Source organism: Delphinapterus leucas, chromosome 11 (genome assembly GCF_059928025.1).
Source record: "Delphinapterus leucas isolate spDelLeu-1000000601 "Yukka" chromosome 11, BTC_Dleu_Yukka2, whole genome shotgun sequence".
NCBI lineage: Eukaryota > Metazoa > Chordata > Mammalia > Artiodactyla > Monodontidae > Delphinapterus > Delphinapterus leucas.
Genome location: NC_143139.1, coordinates 96,208,004 through 96,233,512, shown reverse-complemented (window position 1 = coordinate 96,233,512; position 25,509 = coordinate 96,208,004). Strand labels below are relative to the sequence as shown.

Below are 25,509 nucleotides of genomic sequence, written 5' to 3'. Positions count from 1 at the left end.
CTCTGAATGGCCCACAGTCTCCTGGAGGATGAACAGCTGGGTGACACCCAAGGAAGCCCAAGGCAGGTGGACCATGGGGTGTGTGGTGGGGAGTCCGGTGTGGCCTCCGGCCCCTTCCTCCTCTGGCCTAGAGGGACTGGGGGGCTCTGGCGTTTCTGCCCCTCCTCTCTCCCCTTGCCCCGCAGGGGGACCCAGGGACAATGCCTCTCAATGCCGCCTGAGTACCAGGAACGCCTGTCACCCCCTCCCACATGTGTCTGTGATACGAAGGACAATTTAAAGTCCTCTCTTGGTTCCTAAATGGTTGGCACATTCTGGGCAGCAACTGTCCTGCTTTTCTGGGGAACCATTTTTAAGTCGATTAGGGGACTTTTTCTTTCCTTTTTTTTTGGCCATGCCTCGTGGCCTGCGGGATCCCAGTTCCCCCAGGGATTGAACACGGGTCACGGCAGTGAAAGCCCGGAATCCTAACCACTAGATCACTCCTTAGGGGACTATTTTTATATCCTGTTTGGCTTTACTACAGATGACAGGCCTAAGCAGCTTAAAGTGGGGTAGTCAGAGAGAGAAAGTTAGATCCCACCCAGGCGCAGCCTCATCCTGCTGACCTGTGAGACAGCCAGAGCCCCGTGGAGCTGCGGGCCCAGCCTCAGGCCCCCCACAAAGACTAACCGGGCTCTGAGCTCAGGCGGCAGGACGGGGACCAGCGGGTGTGCACAGCTGGCATGGCCCTCGCTCTCCACTCACCCCGGCCTCGCCCTTTGGGAGGCCTCACCTCCACGGGAGCAGTTTTTCTAGTGAAATGTTGGCCGTGGGGGACCTTGCCTTGGCCCTGCTGTGTCTGGGCCCAGCGCCTACGGAGGAAGGTTAAGTAGAAAGCCTGGCTCTTGGCTTTCTCAGAGCCCTGGGGTCCTGGGGCCCAGCTCAAAAGCCCAACTCAGCCCTGGCTGCTGGCCCCTTGCTGGCTGTGGTCCCCCCTTCTCTTCCTCCGGTCCCACCTCGCAAGGCTCGGGGAGGGCGAAGCGACCTGGTCGTCATGCTCCCTCCCCGTGTGTGTTCCTGATTTTGCCTTTTGTTTGGGGAACAGAGGCCCAGAAGGCCCTGGAGCCGAGCCAGCCCCGCGGTGGGTGCTCAGAGGACGGGCAGCCAGAGCTCTGGCTGATGGGAAAGCAGAACCCACGGGGCTGTAGTTTATAACGATGAAATGAAGTTCCAGTAACACAGCAAGATGAGAAAAATTTAAATATAAACCTTTTCTTTGTCCGTTTGGGCCTCCGCCCTCCCCTTTCCTGTATATTGTGTGTCTGCCTTAATCAGACCTTCTTAGGAGAAAACATTCCTTCTTAATCTCACCAAAGGTCAAAACCCCTTAGGAGACAACCTTCCTTAAGCTTGTAAGAGGCCACGACGACCTATGACTTGCCTTCCACACGTAGTTCTGGAGTGTGTAAACTGTCAGTAACATGTCATTTGACGTATAACCCTTTGTCTCAAATATTTATGTCACTGCTCCTTGACCTCTCACGGGCAGAGCAGTCCTCAGAGCTTTCTGAAGGACTGTCTCCTGGGTTACAGTCCTCAGGTTGGCTCGAATAAAATTTTCCATTTCTGTCTTAGATCGACTATTGCTTAACTTTTCATCAACAGTAGTGAGGAAGGACCTGGGCCCAGGCTGAGGCCATTGGTCATCGGCCAACCGTGGACCTACACTCAGGGTGACGAGAGGCCTGGCTGGATCTATGCCTAGCCTTTGACAGGGGCAGTTGGGCACCTGGAGAAACCACCCAGCAAGATGGGGCATGCTGGGGACACATCCGTCATCCCAAAAAGTATGTGTGGGGGGGGGGCGGGCAGGACCTTCGGCGCCCAGGATGCTCACCATCATGCTTGGTCCCGATGCCACCTCCACACACACAGGGGACCTGGAAATAACAGTTGCAGGGACACTTGGGCAGCCCTCAGGTGCAATCAGGCAGCATCTGAGCTTTACAAGATGATCCCATCTTGTTAAGAGCAATTACTACGAGGTACATACTCTAAGGAAGCAAAGAAGCAGTACAAGCTCTACGTGTGCTGAGTTCCTGCTGTGAGCAGGTGTTCCCGTCCACCCTGAGAGTGTGCTGTGCAGAGTAATTATGCTTATTTCTGCCTCGGAGAGATGACGTGTTTCACCCGAGGTCCCACGGGGACGGTGGGGCCTGGTGGACACCGGAAGGAAACGCAGGCCAGACATTCTTCCCACAGCCAAGCCCCAGCCTACGAGAACTCAGGAGAGCACAGGGTAGGAAGGGAGATGTTTTAAGCCCCACAGGAGGGCTCAGGACCCTCACCCGCGGAAGAATCCAAACTCGCTCCAGGGTGAGCTGCACCCTGCACGGCCATGGCTTTTCCTGCTGCTGGGGGCGGGCATCCTCCTTCCATCTGCAAGAGGAGAAAGCTGAAGCCCGGAGAAGGCCAGGGGCTCAGCCAGGACCACACAGGCTCAGTGGCTGACCCAGGCCTCCTGAGGCTAAGGACAGAGAGCCTGCAGGAACGGGCCCAGCCAGGCCTGGCGACCAGGCAGTGATGCAGGGGCACCCCAACCTGGCTCGGGGGGTGGTGAGGGCCAGCCACCGGGCCCACGAGGCTGGGGAGGGTGGGGGAGCAGCTCTCAGGAGAGAAGGGGCTGGGGGAGCAGCAGAGTGGCGAGTCCCTGAAAGTCTCTGAGCCCGCATCCTGCCCAGCTGTGAAGCCAGGGGAGCTGACTTTGACTGAGGCAGCAGCACGGTGTGTGCAGGGGCCACGGGAGCTCAGAGGAGGTGTCTGAACTTTGCAGTTTCGTGAAAATGACATCGAATGGGACCCTGTGGGGCTCCCGGGAACAGAGGCCTTTTTTGTCCCCCATTTCTTTTTCTTTCCTTTTTTTTTTTTTGCGGTATGCGGGCCTCTCACTGTTGTGGCCTCTCCCGTTGCAGAGCACAGGCTCCGGACACGGAGGCTCAGCGGCCATGGCTCACGGGCCCAGCCGCTCCGCGGCACGTGGGATCTTCCCAGACTGGGACACGAACTGCATCGGCAAGCGGACTCTGAACCACTGCGCCGCCAGGGAAGCCCTATTTGTAGCCTTTTAAATGATGGCCATCCTGACCAGTGTGAGGTGGTACCTCACTGTAGTTTTGATTTGCATTTCTCTAATAATTAGTAATGTTGAGGATCTTTTCATGTGCCTGTTGGCCATTTGTATGTCTTCTTTGGAGAAATGTCTAGTTAGGTCTTCTGCCGATTGTTTTGATTGGGTTGTTTGTTTTTTTGATATTGAGCTGTATGAACTGTATAGTTGCCCTTTCTTATAATGTCTTCATCTGGTTTTGGTATTAGGGTAATGCTGGCCTCATAGAATGTTAGGAAAGTGTCTCCTTTGCTTCTGTGTCATTTCTTCTTCAAATGTTTGGTAGAATCCACCAGCGAAACGATCTGGGCCTGGTGCTTTCTGTTTTGGAAGGTTATGAAGGAGAAACATTCTATAATCTTATAATTAAATCTTCATGGCTGCTGTCATTGTTTTCTTCTTTTTCAATAAATTTATTTATTTATTTATGGCTGTGTTGGGCTGCACGCGGGCTTTCTCTAGTTGCAGCGAGAGGGGGCTACTCTTCGTTTGCAGTACGCAGGCTTCTCATTGCAGTGGCTTCTCTTGTTGTGGAGCATGGGCTTCAGTAGTTGTGGCACATGGGCTTAGTTGCTCCGCGGCATGTGGGATCTTCCCAGACCAGGGCACGAACCCGTGTCCCCTGCATGGCAGGTGGATTCTTAACCACTGCGCCACCAGGGAAGTCTGCTGTCATTTTTTTCAGTGGGCCAGAGTCCCCGGGCTGTGAATTTCAGAGGAGCTTATTAGCCCTTTTTTTCTTCCCTATGTAGGATCAGAAAGCCAGAGTGGATGGAATTGACTAATTTCCCTTTCCCAGGTGGGATAAGGCGCTAGGAAGGTCCTTTCCCTTAAGGGCTGGCCTTGTTACCGAAGGGGTTCAGTTATTTTTACTTCAAAGCACTTGAGAAACAGCATAGGGATGAAGGGCACACTCTGACTTTCCTTTTCTTTCTGAAAGCAGGAGATAAAATTTCCACATGAAAGGTGCCCTCTCTGTACTAGGAGGAAATAACATTCTAATCACCAGAGGGAGGGAGGTAAGGCCAAGAGATATCCATACAAAGAGGCTTTGTTTCAATAACTCCTATCTCCCTATAGACCTCCCATGTAATTTAGTTACTTGTCCACAATTGCTAACCCCAATTGTTTTTTTTTAATTAATTTATTTATTTATGGTTTTGGCTGCGTTGCTGCGCGCGGGGCTTTCTCTAGTTGCAGAGCACAGGCTCTAGGCGTGCGGGCTTCAGTAGTTGTGGCACACGGGCTCAGTAGTTGTGGCCCGCAGGCTCTAGAGCACAAACTCAGTAGTTGTGGCACACGGGTTTAGTTGCTCCGCGGCATGTGGGATCTTCCCGGACCAGGGATCGAACCTGTGTCCGCTGCATTGGCAGGCGGATTCTTAACCACTGCACCACCAGGGAAGTCCCAGCTAACCCTAACTGTTAATTCACTTGGGTCTCAGTCACTTCTCTGGGTATTTGTTTTTGTTGTGAGGGCTCCCACTTATACGTAAATAAAGCCCGTATGCTTTTCTGCTGTTAATCTCTTTTATGTCAGTCCCAGCTAGAAACCCTAAGAGGGTAGAGAACAATTTTTATTGCCCTTACATTACAGAGAACAGAAGGCTCATGACGTATTTCCAAATAATTGGTTTCCCCTCTCCCTGCCCAAAGCGTGAAAGTTTGGGGTCCCCTTACGTTTTTAACTCTCAGGCTAATCTACGCTGGAGTCCCCGGCAATTGTCACCCGCCGTATGAGTGTCCTGCCAGCGCTGGCTCTAGCTGTGGGCTTCTGCTCTGCCTCCACCTCTCACTCCAGTTTTCAGGCCACTGATTTGCCCTGTGACCTCAGTTCTCTGAGGGATCTGAGAAGAGTTATTGATTTTCAGTTTGTTCAGATTTTTTTCTTTTTGGGAGAATGGGAGTGATGACTTTCAAGTTCTTTACATGCTGGACCGGAAACTGGAAGATCTCATTATTTTTAAGAGAAAAAAAAACCCCACCCTGATAGTGGACATCTGGCGACTCTCCTGATGGGTTTTTGAACACTGGTGCCCCTCAGAGCTCTGTCCAGGTGTCCATCACTCTGAGCCAATGACCTCCAACTGTGTATCTCCAGCTCAGATCTGTGTTTGGAGATCCAGCTCCAATGCCCGCCTGCCTTTGACCGCCCACCTGGCTGGCCCAGGTGCCTCAAATGCATATCACACACACGTAACTTGAATTCACCATCTTTTCCCCCAAAATTAACCCACCGCCCAGGTGTCCTGTCTCAAGTGACTGGCATCCAGGAGCCCAAGCTTCCTTCTAGATGCTTGCCTCTCTCCCCACCCCACAGTACCCGTCAGCCAGGGTTTCATGGAGTTTGCAGGGGGCTGGTTCACCCACAGCCAGCCCTCGACAGCTGTCTTAGAGCCCTCAGCATCTCTTCCGTGGGTTGTCTCAGTGGCCTCCTCGTCAGGCCCTCTCAGCCATCCTCTACTCCTTCCCACTGCCAGCAGGGAGATCTTGCCCCCAAACGTTCACTTGTGTCCCTCTCCTGCACGCAAACCACCACTGGCCTCCAAGCATATGCAGGGTAAACTCTGTTTCTCCCAGGTGACAACACAAGGTCAGGTGACCCTTGTACCTGCTCTGTCCTCCAACTAGAATCCCTTCTGCACTCCTAGCATTCTTCTCTTCTAAACCATTTGCTTCCTTTCTAGGATAGACCACTTGCTCACTTTTTGTAAGACTTAAGCAGACAGGTAGAATGTTCTAGGTGAAGGCAACACTTGTCCACCCGCCCACCCCCGACCCATCCTGCCAGGCTCAGCTCAGAAGTCATCTTCTCCAGGAGGCTGTCTCTGCGTCCCAGAATTGGGTGAGTTGCAATGGTGTGCTGGCTAATGTTTAACCACTTGCTTTGCAGGAAGGAAGCCCTGATTTGTAGCATTTGCCAACTTCCGTGGCGTAAATACTCCCAGCGCAGCCAATTTCATGCTACCAATGTGATGTCACTGAACATGAGTTGGGAAGAGATGGCCACCATCGGCTCTCTCCAGCTGACATGAGTCAGCTCAAGCACATAACAGGTGGTTGAGCCTCCTCTGGGCTCACATCACACCATGGATATCCCTCCATCGAAGTATGGCTCACAAGGAAATGCTAAGAACGAGCAAAACTCTGGTGACCCAACAGAAGGATAGAGTGAAAGGCTTAGCTCTAGTCTCCACCCAGTGCCTTCCTGGTTGTGTGACCTGAAGTAAGTGACCAAGCCTCTCTGAGCCTCAGATTTGTCATCTACAAAATGGTCAAAATAGTATGTCCCTCCTAAGCTTGCACAGAAATTAAATGAAAGCAAACACTTTAAAATCCTGTTAAGAAGTTACAGGGTCAGTCAAGGAGTTGGGAAGGACATTCTTAGGCTGGGGAGACCAGAGAAGCAACAGGGAAAGGATGTTTCTTCTTGGTTGGAGCAAACCTGTGAATCCTAGGCCGGAAGGCAGTGGAGAAGTCCAGGAAGGTGGCCTTTGGAGGGCAATGTAAAAGAGCTGGACCTCATCCTTAGCCCTGGCAGCTTCGGGAAGTTCCGAAAGAAAAATTAGACGAGGTATCTTAGAAGCAGGGGACCATTCAGGAGCTGCCGGTGCAGGAGCACAGGGCTGGCCAGGCAAAAGCCTTTTCAGAGGCGGGGGTGGATGCAGTGAGCAAGGAAGGGGTCGAAGGCAGTGTCGTTTGTTTTTTTCTCCAGAGACAGGGTGAAAGCCTTGGGCATCTTAATTACCAAGCTCAGGAGGCAAGAGGCTCACTAAGCATCATGGGAAATTCCCTGATCCAGCCAAGAATAGCAGAAGAGCCCTGTCCTAGGGAAAATGATTTGATGAAAGAAACCAGCATCTATTGCATTGACTCTGGAGAAGGACTTAACGTCATTTGGGTCAAAAGACCCCTCCTTCCTGGCTCCTCCATGGCCCTCTGCCCATTCTGTTTGGCAAGACTCAAAACCCTTGTGTAATCTAGGACCTTGGTACTCAAAGAGTGGGCCTGGGACCACCACCAGCAGCAGCAGCAGCACCTGGGAGCCTCTTAGAAATGCAAGAGTCACAGGCCCCAGCTCAGACCTGTAGCATCAAAATCTGCATTTTAACCAGTCCCCCGAGACTGGTGTGCACAGTAAAGCTTGAGAAGTGCTGGCTTAGGCTCCGAATGGCAGGGCCTGGTCCGCCTTGTATTTCTAGGACCTTAACATTGTGAGTTCTCAGAAAGTACCGAGTGATGGATTGATGGCTAGCTGAGGGCTGCTGTAAGGAGACAGAAAGGAGAAGGCGTGTTTGAGAGAGTGAGAAGGTGAAATTGGCAGGACTTGGTGGTTGATTGGGTAAGGGAGTGGGAGAGATGAGGGCCCAGGAGCGTTGATGCTGCCATTTCAGGAGGTAGCTCTGGACACCTGCAACCCCTCTGCGGGCTGGACAAGGTTTCGGCTTTGGAAGGAGGCCAGGGTGGAACGGAGGCCAGGCCACAGGTACAGGAGACACGTGGGGAATGCGCACAGCAAGGAGAGAGGGGGCCGGCAAAGGGCCTGAGGACTCCTGTGTGCGGCACGGGTAGGTTGAGAAGGAAGAGTCCACTAGAGGATGACCAGTCAGAGGGTCAGGAGGCCAAGGGCACAGAGAGTTCATGGTCAACTGTCAGATGCCACCAGGAGAATCAGAGAGGCAGCCGCCTGCTGCATTTGCTGACAGAGCTGTTGCTATCAAGACATCTCAGTCCCTAGAACTATGTGGACCCTAAAGCTCTTCTACCTCATAAATAAAACTTAAAAATCCAGTTTTTCTTGAGTATTCCAACCTTGATTACAAACTTGAATAAGTAAATCCCTGTCGATTTAAACTGCAATTACAGATTTCTTATGGCTGCACCTGAGGACAACACTGTCATAACATTTATACTTAAAACTCTTGTAAAACGTCAAGACAGTGAGCATCACTTCCAACTTGGCTTTTATTTCTTCTTAGGGATTTTGCTGTATTTGTTGTGGTTTCTCCCCGGGGCTTTGTTGATGGAATTTGGATCCCCTCTCATGTTTGTGATAATCTCCCAAGATAAGCTGAGGTCACTGCATCAGGATGTTTGACCTTGGTCCTTGGCTAGGAGACAGGGCTTTACTGTCTCTCCTGGGGTGACTCTTGGCTAGTTAATCATTGTGGACATTTTCTGTGAACGCTCCTTCTCCTGGACAGCCGAGGGTGACCCCACACTGCGTACCTGAAGGAGCCTCATCAACCCGGTGGTCCTGTGAGACCACCACAAGTCAGCCTTTCCTTTCATGGCGCAGTTTCTGCCTGCCCCCAGCCTCCAGCCCAGGGCTCTGAGTTTACGCTTTTCTGATTACACAGCTAAAGCAAACATGTCTCTCTAATTAGTTAACACCAATAAAAGAGACAAGATAGATACACAGACTAACACATCCCAACTTAATAAGTTCCATAAAAATTCAAACAAGTCACATGGCAGTCTTTCTTATACTACAACCCTCTCTGAAGGCATTATGGTAACGTTTCACTTTTGAGTATCATCATAGCCATGACCTTTCACAGAGTGAATTTATTCAAATGAACTATATTTCCATTAACAACTTTTGATGCCTGTATTGTTGTGGGTTGGCCAGCACTGGGGGAGACTTTTGATGGCTCCATCATCTTTCCCCTGCTTTCCTGGTATTTCTGAGGGTGGCCTTACTTCCTGGCCGCAACAGGACATTCTGGACTGTCCCCCCACTGCAAATTTTTTTTTTTTTAATGTTCCGAGGAACCCTGTTTTCCTTTGGTGAAGAAGGTCTTAGAAACCAAAGTCTGGGCACTGGGGTGTCCCTGAGACTTGGGGGTGGCAGACCAAAGGTTGCTGTGGCTTTTGGGCCTCTCTTGGAGAAACAAAGCTGGAAGTACTGATATTTTTAAGGTTTTAAGTTTACAGTCAATTCTTTCAGTCCGTTGTTTTGTTAACAAAGGTTAACAATACTGTTGTTTATCCTATATTGATGGGATTTGGCCACAGTCAGGTCGCTATGACACTGGCAAAAGCCTCCATTCCCAGTAGGGGACAGGAAGCAGATGACAACAGGCAAGGGGACCTAGGAAGGGAAGGATCAGAAGCGACACGTGGCGGTGACTCTTTGGAGAAACCTGGTTGAAGGCAGGAGAGAACTGGAGGTGATGGGGTGAAAGCGGGGACTTTGCTTTACTGTTTTCTTATCTTTTTCATGAAAATGGGAGAGGTTCCATCTTGCTTATAGGTGGAGCAGAAAGTGCTATAGTGAAAATTGTATAAATTAGGATTCTTCTTTGCACAGGGAAAAAGAATCCAGCTCATCTGGTTAAACCAAACTTTATAATGGGGAAGCCGAGGGCCAGTCAGATCAAGCCCAGAGGGACACAGAGGCTCCAGTGATGTCAAATTCCGCTGCATGTGTCTTGGCCTCCCTGGGGGATGGGCTCTGTTCTGAGATGGGTCGTCCCTTCATCTGGTGGTGGCGAGGCACCGTAAAGCTCTGGTCTACACACTCCCCACTCCTCGTCCAGAACAAAGAGAGTACACCCAGTGCCCACACAGAAGAAAGAGGATACCCTTCCCTCCCAGAGTTCAACAAAAGTCCCTGGTGGCCAGGCTGTGCTTCCCAGAGCAGGGCTGGCACCTGGGTGCTTCCATCCCTGTTATCGCCTCCCCCGAAACTGCCCCGACAGCCAGGCCAGGTCAGCCTAGAAGGGCTTTGGCCCCAGAGTCTGACAAGCGCTCCAGTTCTAGTCTCTGCCCGTCTAACATATTGGCTCTGTGAGTTCGGGCCAGTTCCCATCTCAGCGTCAGACTCCTCACCTGTAAATGAGGCTGATGACAGCATGATCTCAAGATTGTTGTGAGATTAATTAAGCTGCAAGGAGGCAGATTCCCCGGGGATATCTGAGCACAGCCCAAGAGATGGCTCCCAGAAGAAAGCCATTGCCTTTTCAATTCTGGATTTGTTTTTTATTTCTTTAAGTTCTCTGCTCAGGTCCAGGGGCAGGTGCTGGCCTGTCTTTACTGCCTCTGTATATCTTGTGAATCTCACTTCCTCACAGGGAGAAAGCAGGAGCGGGTTCAGCCCTTAGATAGGCCATGGGGTCCCCAGAGCCTTAGAGCATTTGCTTTATTCTCATTTTTACTGTTTCCTTCTATTCTAGGCTAGTGGTAGAGGTGCCCCCTCCAGGGCAGTAATATAAAGTTTCCTTTTAAAATATATTTATTGGAATGAAAAAGCCAATATACAGAAAAAGTATTGTGAATATTACCAGCGTTGAAAGGGTACAGGTTTATCCATTCCACACATGTTGGTTGGGTGCCCAGTTACTGTTCCAGACACCGTTCCAGGAGGGAGTCACAGCAGTGAACAGGTCAGCAGGAACCCCCTGCCCTGTGGAGCTCACATTCTAGGGCAGGGGATTGGCAATAAAATAAATGCCTAAGAGAAATGCGAAGCAGGTCACATGGTGATGCTGATAGGTGTACGGGGGCGGGGGGCGGGGGGAAATCGAGGAGGGAAGGCATCGGGGTGTGAATGGAGGTCAGGGAAGCCTCACAGAGAAGCTGACATTGAAGCTTGAACCTGAAGGAGGTGACAGATGTGGCTAAGCAGGTATGTAGTCAAGGCTGTTCCAGGCAGAGGAGTGGCAAGAACAAAGGCCCTGGAGTGGGTGAGAGCCAGCAGGGAGGCCAGTGTGGCTGGGCAGGGTCTGGCTGATGGAGAAGAAGGGGATGTGGTCAGAGGGCAGAGGTGGGGCTTCTGAGTTCAATGAGGAGCCACTGGAGGGGGTGGGGCGGAGGAGGGATGTGATCTGGACCTAGTTCTACCGTCATCTCTCTGGCTGCCGTTTGGACAGGGGTTTGGGGGAGGCAGGAATAGAGTGAGAAGAGGCCTCCGCACTCAGCCTGTGGAGGGGCTGCTGGCTTGGACAAGAGGGTGGGGTGAGACATGTCAGATTCTGGGTATATTTTCAAGGTGGAGCAGATGGGATTTGCTCTTGGAGTGGATGTGGGGTATGCAGATTGTGGGCAGAGAGAGGAATCCAGGTTTAGGGCCTGAGTACCTAGAACGTGGAGTTTTCGTTAACTGAGGTGGGGTAGATGCAGGAGGACAGCTTTGGGGGAGATCAGGACGTTGGACGGCGTGAGATAAGGGAGGTCTCCAGCGCACAGTTAGATGCGTGAGTTTAGGCAGAGGTCCAGGCTGCAGGCCACATTTGGTGTCATCCGCAGCCAGAAGCCTCCAAAGCCACAGGTTGGGGTGACATTTAGAAGTTGGGGGGCTGCTACAAAAGAGAATGGGGGGTCACCAAGAAGGAAGAGGAAAACCAGGCAATGTGGTGTCTGGGAAGCCAAGAGAGGAAGGTGCATCAGAGGGGAGGAAGTGGGCAGCGGTGAGAAATACTGCTGGAGGGACCAGTAAGACAAGGACAGAGACTCAGCACTGCACCCAGCAACATGAACATCACTGGGGCCCCCAAATGACAGATCTGGGGATTAGTGGAGAGAGGGGCAAGAGCCTGATTACATGGGTTTTAAAGGAGAATGGGGGAGAGGGACTGCAGACAGTCTGGAGAAACAACCCTTGGAGGACTTTTGCTGTAAAGGGAAGGGGAAAATGAGGCAGCCGTAGCTGGAGGGGGCACAGGGGTTTCGTAAGAGTGTTTTGTTCTTGTTGTTTTTCCTCTCTGGTTTTAGTTTTAGGATAGGAGAAGTAACAGCGTGTGAATTGACAGGAATGATTGAGGAGAGGGGAGAGAGGACAGAATCACTGGATCAGTGTTGGCTTGAAGGGTGGGATCTTGTGGACAAGTGGAGGGGGCTTCCGGGCCAGCTGGGCCAGTTCAGCCTGGTCCCCAGAGGGAAGGGGAGGTTGGGCACCATCTCAGGAGGTGGACGGATGGGTGGTGGAAGCTGGTGGGAATTTTCTTCTGAGTCGTTCATTCAACGGCACATACTGAGGCAGACTGTTCCCGGGGCTGGGATGGAGTGTTTGCATTTTCTCAGTGGCCTGGGCACTGGTCATCAGCTGAGTGAGAGGACGGGCGAGGAGGAAGTGAAGACAACACAGCAAGTGTGCAGTGGACAAGGAGGAGAGTGAGGGGGGAAAGGACAGAGCGGCGAAGGTAAAACACTGGGGGATGCAGGCAAAACGTTTAGCACGGGTCACGCTGTGAGGAGGTACAGTAGCGTCAGGCAGGCCCGAGTTCAAATACCGATACTGCCCCTTCTCAGCTGTTTGAAGTTGAGTTACTTAACCACTCTGAGCCTCGTTTTTCTCACCTGTTAAATAGGGGAAATGGGATTATAAACCCATAGAACAGGCAGCAGGGAGGCACGGCGAGCGCACCATACCTGCTGGCGCGCGGCTTGGTGATGGTCCAGACCCGGGCGCCGGGAGCGGTGAAGATGCAAGGGACCCCTCAGGGGCGGGGCTGGGCGGGGCTGACCACGCCCCGGGCCTGAGGGGCGGTGCTCCCGCCTGCCGGGCTCGGGGCACTTCCCTCCCACCGCCTCGCCGACGGCCCGCTGGGCCCAGTTGGCCGCCTCCCGGAGCCACGGGAGCCTGAGGTATGAGGGGCTCTGCGGAGGGTGCAGCTGGGCGGGCTCCGGGACACTGACCTGGGGGCTCCCCGGGCACAGGTGGGGAGGAGCGCTCCGAGAAGGAAGGGGAAGGGACAGGGGCTGCGGAGGGGTGGGGAGGGCTCGGCCGCCGCCCGCCCGGGCCACCTGTCCCGGAGGGACCCTTGTGTGCGCACCGACTGGGCGCCCTGGTCCCCCGGCCGCCGCCTCCATCCCAGCTGCGCCCCAAGTTGAGCGCGGCGGCTGGGCCAGGAGCCCGGCCCGCGGAGGGAGGGCGCACCCCGCCCGGGAGCCCTCCGGGCAGCGCCGCCCGGCCCGGGGTCCCTCGGCGGGAGAGAGGGCCGGCGAGGGCGAGAAGCCCGGGTCCGAGTGCGGGCTCCGCCGGCCCGCGCTGCATCCTTGGTCGAGTCACGCCGCTCTGTCTGGGGGCACGGAATCGCCCCGGGAGACCTCACCGCCCGCTGCACTCGCCCCTGGCCCGGGAGGGGGCGCCGCTGGGGAGAGGGGTGGGGAGCGGCCGTCTGAAGGGAGACTGCGGGGGATGCGAGGCGTCCCCCCGGGCCTTTAGGGATGTTGAGGCTTTGGACCGCCGACAAGGGGGAAGGGCTCTCCAGATAGAGGGACGGCCTGGGTAGGATCCGGGAAGCGGGGAAAGTCGGGCCTAAGCGCTCGCTCTCAGGGATCCGGAACCTCAGACCACTCCCTCTTTCGGGCGTGCTTCTCTCCCTCCCTCTCCTCCAGATGGGAAACATTGAGTCCCAGTGGGAGCAGTGGTGTGCTTGGGAGAGGCTCTGGCTCGGAGGTCCAGTCGCAGAGTCCACTCCCCTTCGTGCTAGGGGAGTCCCCTGGCCTCAGTTTCCGCATCTGACACCTGCGGGTAGAAGTTCCCACCTCCTCGTCAGACTCAGCTAAGCCTCTAGCTCTGAGAGGGTTAAAAGCCACCCTTCTCTCAGAAGGACACCCTTTTGGTCTCCCCCAAATGCTGAGTGATTGACCGCTCTGTGGAGGCCCCTTGGGGTCTCTGAAATCTATCTGTGCCCTCCTTCAACAAACACCCGGGAACACCTGGTATGCTCCGGCTCTGGCGCTTCCCGCCCCCCGCCCCTGCCTCCACTCCAGCTGTCCAAGGACTTCCCCTTTGTTACCTCCTCCCAATGAAGGAGGAGTCGTCCTGCTCAGGGTGACAAAGCAGGGCCCAGGCTAGCGGGGACTACCCCCTCAGTGCCCACAGCCAGATCCCCTAGGGGAGTCCCCAGATCAGGCCCAAATAAAAACAGGAAAGAAAGAAAAGGAGGGTTGAGATGGAACCCTCTCAGTTGTTCATTTTCCTCCCAAACATGTTTCTAGTGCCTCTGGTGCCTGTCCCTCCTTGTCTGCTAGGGTCACACGATAGATATCAGAGGACAGACACCGAAGTGGAAATTCTGTAAAATGTGTTTTGCTTCCCTGTATCCATCGAAGCCCTATAGCTGCCTAGGCTAGTAGACTTGCTCCTGCTGTGTGCAAGGGTCCCAGGTCCTCAGTGTGTGCAGGGTTGGCAAAATCTTTCAAGGTGACTTACTTGGAACATCAGAAAGTTGTGACTCACCACATTACCTAATCAGCCCCAGCCAGCAGCTCCCACACCCACGCGGCCATGGCGGTCCAGATCTTCAAGGACCCGGGTCAGCAGGGGATGCAGGTCCCCTCGGGCAGAGCGAGACAAGGTGGCTGCCAGGGACATTTTTAACAAGACCAGAAGAAGGGGTGGATGAGAAAAGGGAAGCTTGACGTGTGAAAACGGCTCTTCCCCGCCACAGCTCCCCCACCCCGCAGCTGCTGCACCTCCAGGTGGGTAGAGGGGATGGCTCCACCTTTGACCTGGCTACCCAAGCTGTGCTCAGGCAGTGCTCTCTGGAATTCACTTCCTTCCAGCCAGGCGCCTCTTAGGTGTGCCCTCACCTCCCGTTGAGCCTTACCCCTTCTCTCCAGATTGGAAGCTCCTGGAGGGAGGAAGCTTGCCTGAAGCCCGGTGCCCGGCCTGACACATAGGCATTCACTACATTTTGCTGGAATGAATTAACTGAAAGAAGTAGGGAAAAAATTCCGCATTCACATCACTTGGATATAACTATTGTTAAAAGTTGCCCTTTTTGCCAGACTTCTTAAAAAACACATTGGTACATATTTGAGTGTCTTGTTTATACAAACATCTCAAATTCCTCACCTTTCTCAAATTATTTTTTTATATTTTTCAGTGCTTATTGCTACATCTTATTTAGTTAATGGACCTCATTTGACATTTAGGTTTTGTTGGTTTTTTAAAAATATTTGGCTCTTTTAGATGTTACATTGAATTCATACATAAATTTATACATTGCCAGATTTTTTTCTGGAAAGGGAATTACTTGGTAGTCACTGGATATGAACCTCTAGGATGGTTATACCTAGAACCAGCAGGCTCTCCAAAGGGACTGTACCATTGCCCACTTCCTTAGGCTATGAGTGTGCATTTCTTGTTATTTCCTGGAAATGAAATTACTGGGTGAAAGAGTATGAACATCTAGGATCTTTGTGTGTTTCGTAATCATTTGTTTGAGTTCATCAATGAGATGTTTGCCCCTTGTCCGGTCTCTTTGCGGCAAAGATCTTCTCCCAGGTTGTCACTCGGCTTCTGCTTTTGCTGCTGATGGTGTGTGTATTTGAGCAGCACGTTTTTACTTTTTATTTTACTTTATCTGTGTGTGTGCTTTTCAGTAAGGTAGACTTGACTGCACTTATAAGCTGATGGGAAAGAGCCAGAAGAGGGAGTGGCTGCAGCCCCTGGAGAAGGAGGGGCAGGTCGGTAGAATGAGGTCCCAGAGGATGCAGGAGGTGGGAGGGGTCTGGAACTGGTCCAGAGGGAGCTGATGTGGACAGGAGGTGGGAGGGAGGGGGCTGGGAGGACATCTTATGAATCGGCTCTGATCTTCCTAGAGAAGGAGGTAGAAAAAGCATCAGTGGAGAGAGGGTTCTGCACCCGAGGTCCCCAGCTCCCTGTTGCTGTTTGCCCCCCCCCATTCCCTTGAGTCCTCCCTGCTTCCCTGGGAGGTAGCAGGTGTTATCACCCCCACTGACAAACTCCAGAGGGAGGGGAAGTGCCTTGCTTAGGGTCAGTCAGCTGACGAATGGCAGGGCTGGATTCAAAGAAGGCTCTCCCTGCACTAACCACATGCCCTTGAGAATTGCTTTCCTCTCCGAGCCTCCATCTCTAGTAGATATCGGGAAGCGGTACCCATCTTACTCTGTCTGGTGCTTGGTGAGTGAGCGTCCCTTCCTCCCTTGTCTACCTCTGTTTGTCTTCTCTCTGGAAAGACCCCAGTGAGTCCAGGAGCTTCCAGCTCCACAGGGCTGGCCACGGGGCTAGGAGGGCCCCTTCCCCTTCCCTTCCTTGTGGGTGCCTGCACAGTCACCCCTGCGCCCACGCTCTCACCCAGCAGGAGCGCACAGCCTTCTGGATGTCACACCTGTGCAAAGTCTGAGTTGCTGGGTGAACGTGAGAAAATGGGAAAAGAGATCTTTACGTTCTGTGAGCAGGCTCGATTTGAAAGCACAGAAGCCATTGTCCCAGATACAGATACGGAGCCCAGAGAGGCACCCCTCCCCTCCCAGTTGTCTGAAGTCTTCAACTGCTTTTTCCCACAGGCCTCCAAGGCAATCTCCTGAGTTGAGGGCAGGCTTCCATGAACTGAGCCCCCTCTAGGTGCCAGACGCTTTGTTACCTGGTCTTTTTTAAACCCTCTCAGCCATCCTGTGCTGTCAGCCCCATTTTACAGATGAGGGAACTGAGACTCAGACTCAAGCGCCTCTTCTTTACCACAGTGAGATCTGAGCCCCTGGCCGTGGTGCAGTCCCAGGTGAACTTGGCTCCTTTCACCTGGCCGAGGGTGTTTGAATCCCAGCTGTGCTTCATTTCCAACTCAAGCTGTAATTGATTATAAGAGGACCTGCCTGGCAGCTATCGGGAGGATTAAACGAGTTACTGAAGGAAAACCGCTTTGACCTTTGGCTGTGCAAGGTAAGCCCTCAGGAAATATACACTCTTGTTATTATTAAACCACATAGCTCCATGCCTGACCGGGAGCTTTTAAAAAATGTTAACTCAGCCACGCCCATCCCTTCCTGCAGTGAGAGGATAGGAAGGGTGGGCACGCCCTGACACCGGAGAGAACTTGGACTTTTTAAAACCCTTCCGGAGACAAGTGAATGATCTGTATCTAAAACATTAAATTACATTTCCTTTGACCCAAGCAGCTCATTTCTAGGAGCCAGTCCTATAGAGGTAATTAAGGATGTGTTCAAATATGTAAGTGCTAAGAAACTCACCACAGAGTTGTCTATAAAAGCAAAAAGAAAGAAGCCACGTTTCCAGTAGTCAAAGTAGTCAAGATGGGATACAGATGATGCGATACAATGGAGCCCTGGAAAGTTAGGCCATGGAGCTGTGTTTACTGACATAATGGGAAGGCATAGCATATATTTCCAAACAGTTTTACTCAGGTAGAATTTACACACCATTGCATGCGTACAGTTCGATGAGTTTTAAGAAGTGGGTCTGGGCTTCCCAGGTGACGCAGTGGTTGGGAGTCTGCCTGCCAATGCGGGGGGCGCGGGTTCGTGCCCCGGTCCGGGAGGGTCCCGCGTGCCGCGGGGCAGCTGGGCCTGGGAGCCATGGCCGCTGGGCCTGCGCGTCCAGAGCCTGAACTTCGCGGCGGGAGAGGCCGCAGCGGTGAGAGGCCTGCGTACCGCAAAAAAAAAAAAAAAAAAAAAAAAAAAAGAAGTGGGTCTGGTTATGTAACTACCACCACCACCTAGTTTTAGAAGACAGGGGCCCCGCATATTTTTAAGTGAAAAATAAAACCAGGTGTAAAACAGTGGGTGTAATAGGATCACTTTTTGTGCGTCTCCTGTCCACAGCTCTGTGTAAACACTGCTCCATGTGAGTAGAGGCGTCAGAAAAGGACTAGAAAGGGTATTACCAGAATGCTGACATGTCATGTGCCCTCAAGTCTTCAAGATAAAGAGCGAAGCAGGTGGTGTCGCGCGCGCACACACACACACACACACACACACACACACACTCTAGAAAGACTGGAAGCCCCACCCCCTGTGATCCCACCGTTGGCGAAGTGTCTGTGCATGCGTGCTGTGGAAATACAGAGGCAGTACCCAAAGGTATGAAGAGAACCGGGACAGCAATTGTGGCGGATTCTTGGCAAATGGCTCTCATCTTACCTATGATGGTTAGGAGGTTGCCGGGTAGGGGAAGGTGGAGGGACATTTTGGGAAGAGGGAGGAGCATGTTTCAGAAACTTGGAATTCCCAGTTTGAGCAATAGAGAGGAGTTGGTTTTCCTTTCAAGGTTTTACCATCGTTTTCAAAGGCATTAAGGGTATCAGATGGCTCTCCTGTATCCCTCACCACTCAACCAGTCATCGCGCATTTATGGTGCATCTGCTATGTGCCAGGCCCTCCCTAACTTAATGTCATTTACATTCTCCGGCAGGGTGAGCCACATCTGGCTCATTGCCCACTTTCCTCTGATCCCAGTTCACTCCAAGGCCAAATTCACCCTGGCCCCTCCCCAGAGGACTTACCCACCCGTGGGCTCTGAAGGTCTGCCGGTGGTCTAGGCTGTGGGCGAAGCACAGGGTTTGGAGTGAGGGCTGCTTACACACATGCTCCTTTGGAAGGTAGCCACGAGCTCCTACTGTGTGCTGGTGTGTGCAGCACTGGGGACCCAGCCCCTGGGCCACAGTGAGAGCTGTGCCAAAATCCAGGTAGCTTCCTGGAGGTGGTGGCTCTACTCAACCTAGGTCAGGAGAGACTGAGGAAGGAAGGCCTGAGACTGGGGAGCAGACACTCCTGGGTGGGTGCAAATCCTGCCTCCCACCTTTACTAGCCGGGTAGCCCCTTTCCTCTGTACCTTAGTTTTGTCGTTTGTAGAAGGGGCCACCGTGGTGGACATGAAGACACAGGACGAGCGGTGCTTGGTAGGGTGCCTGACAAGCGGCGTGTTCTTGGCAAGTGGCAAACTTCCTACCTCTTCTGCTCCGGAAGTTCCTGGGCAGGGGAGTGGGGAGGGACATTTTGGGAAGAGGGAAGAGCATGTTGCAGAAACCTGGAATTCCCAGAGCCTGATGGTTTGAGCAAAATGGCAGATGCCAGCTTGGATGGTCTGGAGGTCGTGGGCCTGGAGAGGCGCAGCGCTGAGGGGAAGTGCCCGCAAGGTCTCAGCATTGTGGGGTCTGTAGACCTTCTTGGGGCTGAGGCAGGAAGCCAGGGAGGAGGCTGGGGTAGTGGGTCCCCCGACAGAGACAGAGAGATGACGGGGAGAGCTGAGCTGGGCTGTGGTCACGGCACTGACGGGGCAGGGAGAGGCCTGGGGGAATCTGTTCAGAGAAGCTCTCCCCCTCCTTTCCTGTCTACACTCCCTCTCCCCTGGATTATCACAATAGTCCCATAACTGCTTTCTTGTTGCCACACGTCCCCTGGGGTTTAGTCTTAAAAAGCACCCAGATCTTAAAGATTTCTTTAATACATAAGTCACACTAGGGAATTCCCTGGTGGTCCAGTGGTTAGGACTCCGCGCTCTCACTGCCGAGGGCCTGGGTTCAATCCCTGGTCAGGGAACTAGGATCCCACAAGCCGCAGGGTGCCGCAAAAAAAAAAACAACCATGAGTCACACTATAACCCTTTCCTCCTCAAAATCTCCCAATGGCAGCCCCTCCCAATCAGCTGTCGAGTCCTCCCTCAAGCCCACCCCCCCCCACCGGCCCAGTGTCCCCTTATCCTTCTGGCCTCCTCTCCTGGTGCCCTCATCTTCCCACCTTGGTACTCTGGCAGCACCTCAGGCGCACATGCCTCGGGGCCTTTGCACTCACTGATTTTCCTCCCTGGACATGCTTTCCCCAGATATCCATACAGCGTGTGCCTCGCCTCCTCTGGTCTCTGCACAAATGTCAGCTTTTCAGAGGGGTCATCCCTAACCATTCTGCATAAAGTGGCACCCCAGCCCCCAGTCTTCCCAGTCCAGTTTCCCTGAGAGCAAATGTGTGGGTGTCCAGATTCGTGGTGTCTTATACCTCCCTGAACTGAGCAGAAAGTGACTCCATCCTGCTCGTGAGAAGCTGGCCGCAGGCAGCCTGACCTTCAGCCCAGGCTTCACTGCAGAGCGGCAGTGACTCCGGGAGGGAGGGATGGCCTCGGGGAAGAGAGGAGGTCCGAGACTTGGAGACAGGCATACCTGAGGCAAACCCTACTCCCACTCCCCCGTTTACTAGCCATGCTGAGCTGGGAAGGTCACCTTTTCTCTCCTGGGACAGTTGAGTACTCAGGTACTTCAATATTAAGGGACACAGCCTCTGACCTTATTTTGTACCCTCAGATGGAGAGGCAGAACGTACCAATTACACTTTCCAACAGTTGTAATCTGCACCCGCTCATGGTTTACAGTTTGCAGATGCCACTCCCCTAGGTTGGTTACCTCATTTGATCCTGGCTTTCTGAGCAGTTTAGGGATCATTTACTCATTCTTTCAAAAAATATGTATTAAGCACCTATTATGTGCTAGGGTCTGTGCTGGCCATGTGGGACCAGACTAATGAGTAGAAGTGGCCTTGGTCCCTGCCCGCTGGGAGCAGACATTGTTTTTCATGGTATCGGTGTCACTGAGTATTTAATCAGTCCCTTCAAGAAAGACCTTGGGTTGTTTCTAAGCGTTTGCAGTTGCAAACAAACCTGTGACCAACACAAATATCACTTATCCGTAGGATAAATTCACAGACTGGGATGGCGTGGCGAAAGGGTACGTGTATGTTTAACTTTGTTTTTTAAATTTTATTTATTTTTCTATGTGTTGGGTCTTCGTTGCTACACGCGGGCTTTCTCTAGTTACGGCGAGTGGGGGCTACTCTTCGTTGCGGTGCGCGGGCTTCTCGTTGCGGTGGCTTCTCTTGTCGTGGAGCACGGGCTCTAGGCGCGTGGGCTTCAGTAGTTGCAGCATGTGGGCTCTAGAGCGCAGGCTCAGTAGTTGTGGCGCATGGGCTTAGTTGCTCCGCGGCATGTGGGATCTTCCCGGACCAGGGATTGAGCCTGTGTCCCTTGCATTGGCAGGCGGATTCTTAACCACTGCGCCACCAGGGAAGTGCCACATGTATGTGTAATTTTGATAGATGTTGTTCACTTGTCCTCCGCCCCTGAAACGGGACCATTTGGCTTGCCTGCCAGCACTGTGCAGGGGATGGGGGGCGGCCTGTTTCCTCACAGCCTTGCCAGAAAAATGTGTTGTCAAAGGTTTGGATTCATGCACATCTTATTTGCTGAGTGTTCTGACTTGCATTTCTCTTACTTACAAAAAGCTCCCCTGTCTTGCTTACCTGTTTAAGCATCATTGTGTGTGTGTGTGTGTGTGTGTGTGTGAGAACTGTCCTTGGCCCATTTTCTTTTGAATTGTTGGGGTTTTTTCTCCTTGATTTGTGGGATCTCTTTATAACAGAAAAATTAGACTTCTGGGATCTGAGGGACACAAAAGTCATTCCCAAGTTGTCACTTGTATTTTTGACTTTCTTGGTATTTGGCGAAAGGTTTTGGGAAGTTTTTTTTTTTTTTTCAAGGAGTCAAGTTTATCCTTTTTTTTTTTTAATGGCTTTTGGATTTCACACATAATTAAGAAAACCTTTCCAACTCTAAGGTTATAAAGGAATTCACCCATGTTTTGTTCGAAACATTTATTATTTTATATTTGGGGTTTATCCTAGGGCACATTCTGAGGTATGAATTCATCTGGTTCTTTTTCCCTAGTGGCTTCTCTGCTTGCCCAACACCTGTATTAAAAGATCCATTTTTGCTTTACTGATTGGAAACACTGCCTTTACTGGATATGCAAGTACCATATTATTGGGATGGCCAAAATTTCATTCGGGGTTTTCTGTAACATCTTATGGAAAACCTGAACGAACTTTTTGGCCAATCCAGTATTTCTGTGATTTCTTTTGTTTCATTTGCCCTGTCTGTTCATATGCTGAGACTAGGTTGTTTTAATTATTGGTACTTTGTGTTTTAATATCTCTCATAAAAGGCCAGTCCTTCCTCATGTGTCCCTCCTCAGAGTTTTCCTGTAGGTTCTTGCTTGTTTATTTTTCTAGATGAATTTTAGAGTCAACTTGTTGAATTCCAGAATCGTGTGCAATTTATAAATTGGCTTAGAGAAAATCGACATTTTTATGAAGCTGAATCTTCTATCCAAAAACATAGTGCAACTTTCCACTTGTTCAACTTTATTTTGCGTTGTCAGCAGCTTTAAAATTTTGCTCACGTAAATTCTGAACATCTTTTGTTAAGTTTAACCCTGAGTATTGTGGTGGCTGTAGGTGGGAGTCTTTTCTTTCATTATATCTTCTGCTTCTGTCTGCTTGTGTGTGTGTGTGTGTGTGTGTGTGTGTCTCCTACCACCTTACAGTATTCTTTTGTTAGTAGTAGTTTTTCAATAGTTTCTCTTGACTTTTCCAGGTATACAGCAGTATCATATGAAAATAATAATTGTTTCAACTTTTTCTTTTCAGGTTTGCTTTTTGTTTTTTTTCCTATTCAGTTTTTATAGCTCCAATTTCTTTCTCTTGTCAAATTGCTTTGATGAAAACCTCCAGTGCCCGTGATGGTGCTGGGCACCTTTGTTTTTCTCCTGTCTTCAACAGGAGTTCCCTCATGTGTGAAGCTGGGTACTCATACCCCCCTATGAAGCTGGCTCTTGGCTTTGATGGTGATATATATAATTTTGTTAAGGAAGTATCCATTGATTCCTAATTTATCCAGAAAGAGTGTTGGAAATTTTATCAAATTTTTTTAGCATTTCTGGGGATGACAGTATGATTTTTCTCCTTAGATCTATGGAATAGGATGAATTATATAAATGATATATCCTAATATGGAACCACCCTTGCATTCCAAGAATAAACCCCACTTGGTTTTGTTTTGTTTTTATAAATTTATTTATTGTATTTATTTTTGGCTGTGTTGGGTCTTTGTTGCTGTGCGCTGGCTTTCTCTAGTTGCGGCGAGCGAGGGCTACTCTTCGTTGTGGTGTGTGGGCTTCTCATTGCGGTGGCTTCTCTTGTTTCAGAGCACGGGCTCTAGGCACATGGGCTTTGGTAGTTGCAGCACGCGGGCTCAGTAGCAGTGGCTCGCGGGCTCTAGAGCGCAGACTCGGTAATTGTGGCGCACGGGCTTAGTAGCTCCACGGAATGTGGGATCTTCCCAGACCAGGGCTCGAACCCATGTGCCCTGCACTGGCAGGCAGATTCTTAACCACTGCACCACCAGGGAAGACCCTGCACTTGGTTTTGATGTTTTATTCTTTTGATGTGCTGCTGAATTCTATTTGCTTGTCTTAGGATTTTTACAATAATACTCATAAGCAATATCCGTCAGTAGGGTATCTTGTGCAATCTTTGTGAGGTTTTGGTGTCTATGTTATACTTCAAATTTTTTTTTAAGTGTTCCTTCATATATTTTGCTATTTAGCACTTTTAAAAGCATTGGAATTTTCTGTTAAGTTTGTAAAATTCCTCTCTAAAAATGTCCTGCCCAGTTGCTTTTGTTTCTTAATGATCTTGTATAATTCTATTTCTTATGTGAAAGTTGGCCTGTCTAGACTATCTGTTCCAGGAACAGGCTTGATTTATTACATTTGTCTAGAAATTATTTTTTTGCGGTTTTAAATTTTATTTGCAAAGTACTATCTTATGATTTAAAAAAAAGTTTTCCTCTGCTTCTTTGGTTACTCTCCCATTTGGCATGTCTCAGTTTGCATTGGGTGCTCTCTCATCCCTTTCACTTTCTGTTTTCCTTAATTCGGTTAATGGTGATTTATATATTTTATTGAATTTTTTCCAAAGAGCCAGTTTTTGGCCCTATTTCTTAGTTCTACTGCTTATCTGCTTCCTAACTTTTTCTACTGTAATCTTTCTTTCCTTATTCTTTCTGTTTATTTTGTGGTTCTTTTTCTAACATTTTTAGCCTGGTGCTTTCTTTCTTTCTTTTAAACTGTCCTGTTTTACTTGTCACATGTATTGGAGGCTGTAAATATTCTTTTGAGTATTTCTGGAGCTGTATCGTATAGATTCAGATTCATGATATTTTGATTATGGTTGTTTTCTAGAAATCCTATAAATTCAGTTTGTATTTTCCCTTTTGACTGCAGAATTGTCCAAGAGAGGTTTTTTTTTTAATTTCCTGACTTTTAAATTAATTTCTAGTCATTCTGCCTTGTTATTATAAAATGTCTGCATTTTTTATGTTTATGGGTGTTGCTAAGGTTTTCAATTTTCATAAATATTCCATCAGCTCTTGAAAAGAAAGTGAATTGAGAGTTTGATACAGAGTAGTACCTTCTGATTATTTTGTAGGACTTCTGAATTCTTATTTGTGTTTCTTGGGCTGAGAGAGGTGAATTAAAGTCTGTTATTAGTGTGTTTCAATCTAATTATTCTGATATCCCTGTAGTTTCTTCTTCCTGAAAATTGCTGCAGTGTTTTTGGTGCGTTGTGAATTATACCACTTAGCATTATAAATGGCCCTTCTTTGTCTCATTCAGTGATGTATGGCTTTAGCTCCCATTGTCAGATACTAAGATTATGGCCCCAGCTTTGTTTTTGTTTCTATGTGTCTTTAAACCTTTGCTCATTCATTTACTTGTAACCTTCTAAATCACGTTTTTTTGATGTTTGTCTCTCAAGTACAGGATAGAGTTTGGTTTTGCTTGAGATCTAAACTAAAAATCTTTTTCTGTGTAAAGATAAGTGAGTTAAATCTATTTATATTTATTGATATGACTGATGTCTGTTATCTTTTTCCCGTGCTGTGAGCAGTATGTGTGTATGTGTCTTTGTGCATGTGGGAGGGCTATATTCTTTATCCTTTGACTGTGTGGTCTGTTTTCTTTGATTTAAAAATAAATAGTCTGATATTTAGGAAAGCTTGTATTTTTGTTCTAGTGGCTGCATTTATATTTATCCTTTATATAATACTCTTAGGGACTTCCCTGGTGGTCCAGTGGTTGAGAATCCGCCTTCCAATGCAGGGGACGTGGGTTCAATCCATGGTCAGGGATCCCACATGCCGCCGGGCAACTAAGCCCATGCATCGCAACTACGGAGACTGCACACCACAACTAGAGAGCCCACGTGCCGCAACTACGGAGCTCATATGCTCTGGAGCCCGTGTGCCACAGCTAGAGAGAAGACTGCGCGTTGCAAAGAGCCTGCCTGCCGGAACAAAAGATCCCACGTGCCACAACTAAGACCCGATGCAGCCAAAAGATTAAAAAAAAACAAAACAAAAAAAACTCTTAGTTCCTTCTTTCTTTAGATAGTATCTATTATTTGTCTTCTATGAACAACATTAAATTTAACTTGTTTCTTCATCCTCTCCTTTCTCTTGTCACTACCGCGTTTCAGCTGATACTGTATTGAGTGAGTGAGGCATATATTGTTTCCATCCCAGTGCCCCTGGAAGCTCTCAGTCAGGTGGTGTTCATGACAGTTACCACTTCCTGCACATGCAGTGACATGACAACCTGAAGAGGTGTCCACAGCTCAGAAGAAAATTCTGGAGACAAGAGTGAAGCACTCTTTTAAGAGGTGCTGTATCACCCACACTTGATGGTAAGTGTGGCCAAAGATTAATATATGGTTGTCCCCTGGTATCCACGCAGGGAATTGGTTCTAGGACCCTCACAGCTACCA

The 25,509-nt window shown here is 50.3% G+C and overlaps 1 non-coding gene across 1 annotated transcript; it reads left to right on the top strand.

The window, feature by feature from the left end:
* The first annotated feature begins 10,672 nt into the window (after window positions 1-10,672).
* On the top strand, window positions 10,673-25,187 carry LOC111186415 (alpha 1,4-galactosyltransferase (P1PK blood group)). The gene is made up of 7 exons (XR_016395069.1): window positions 10,673-12,735; window positions 14,352-16,783; window positions 17,683-17,940; window positions 18,712-18,788; window positions 20,154-20,243; window positions 20,539-20,573; window positions 24,799-25,187. It is a non-coding gene; the product is annotated as an alpha 1,4-galactosyltransferase (P1PK blood group) (transcript).
* Window positions 25,188-25,509: the final 322 nt, after the last annotated feature.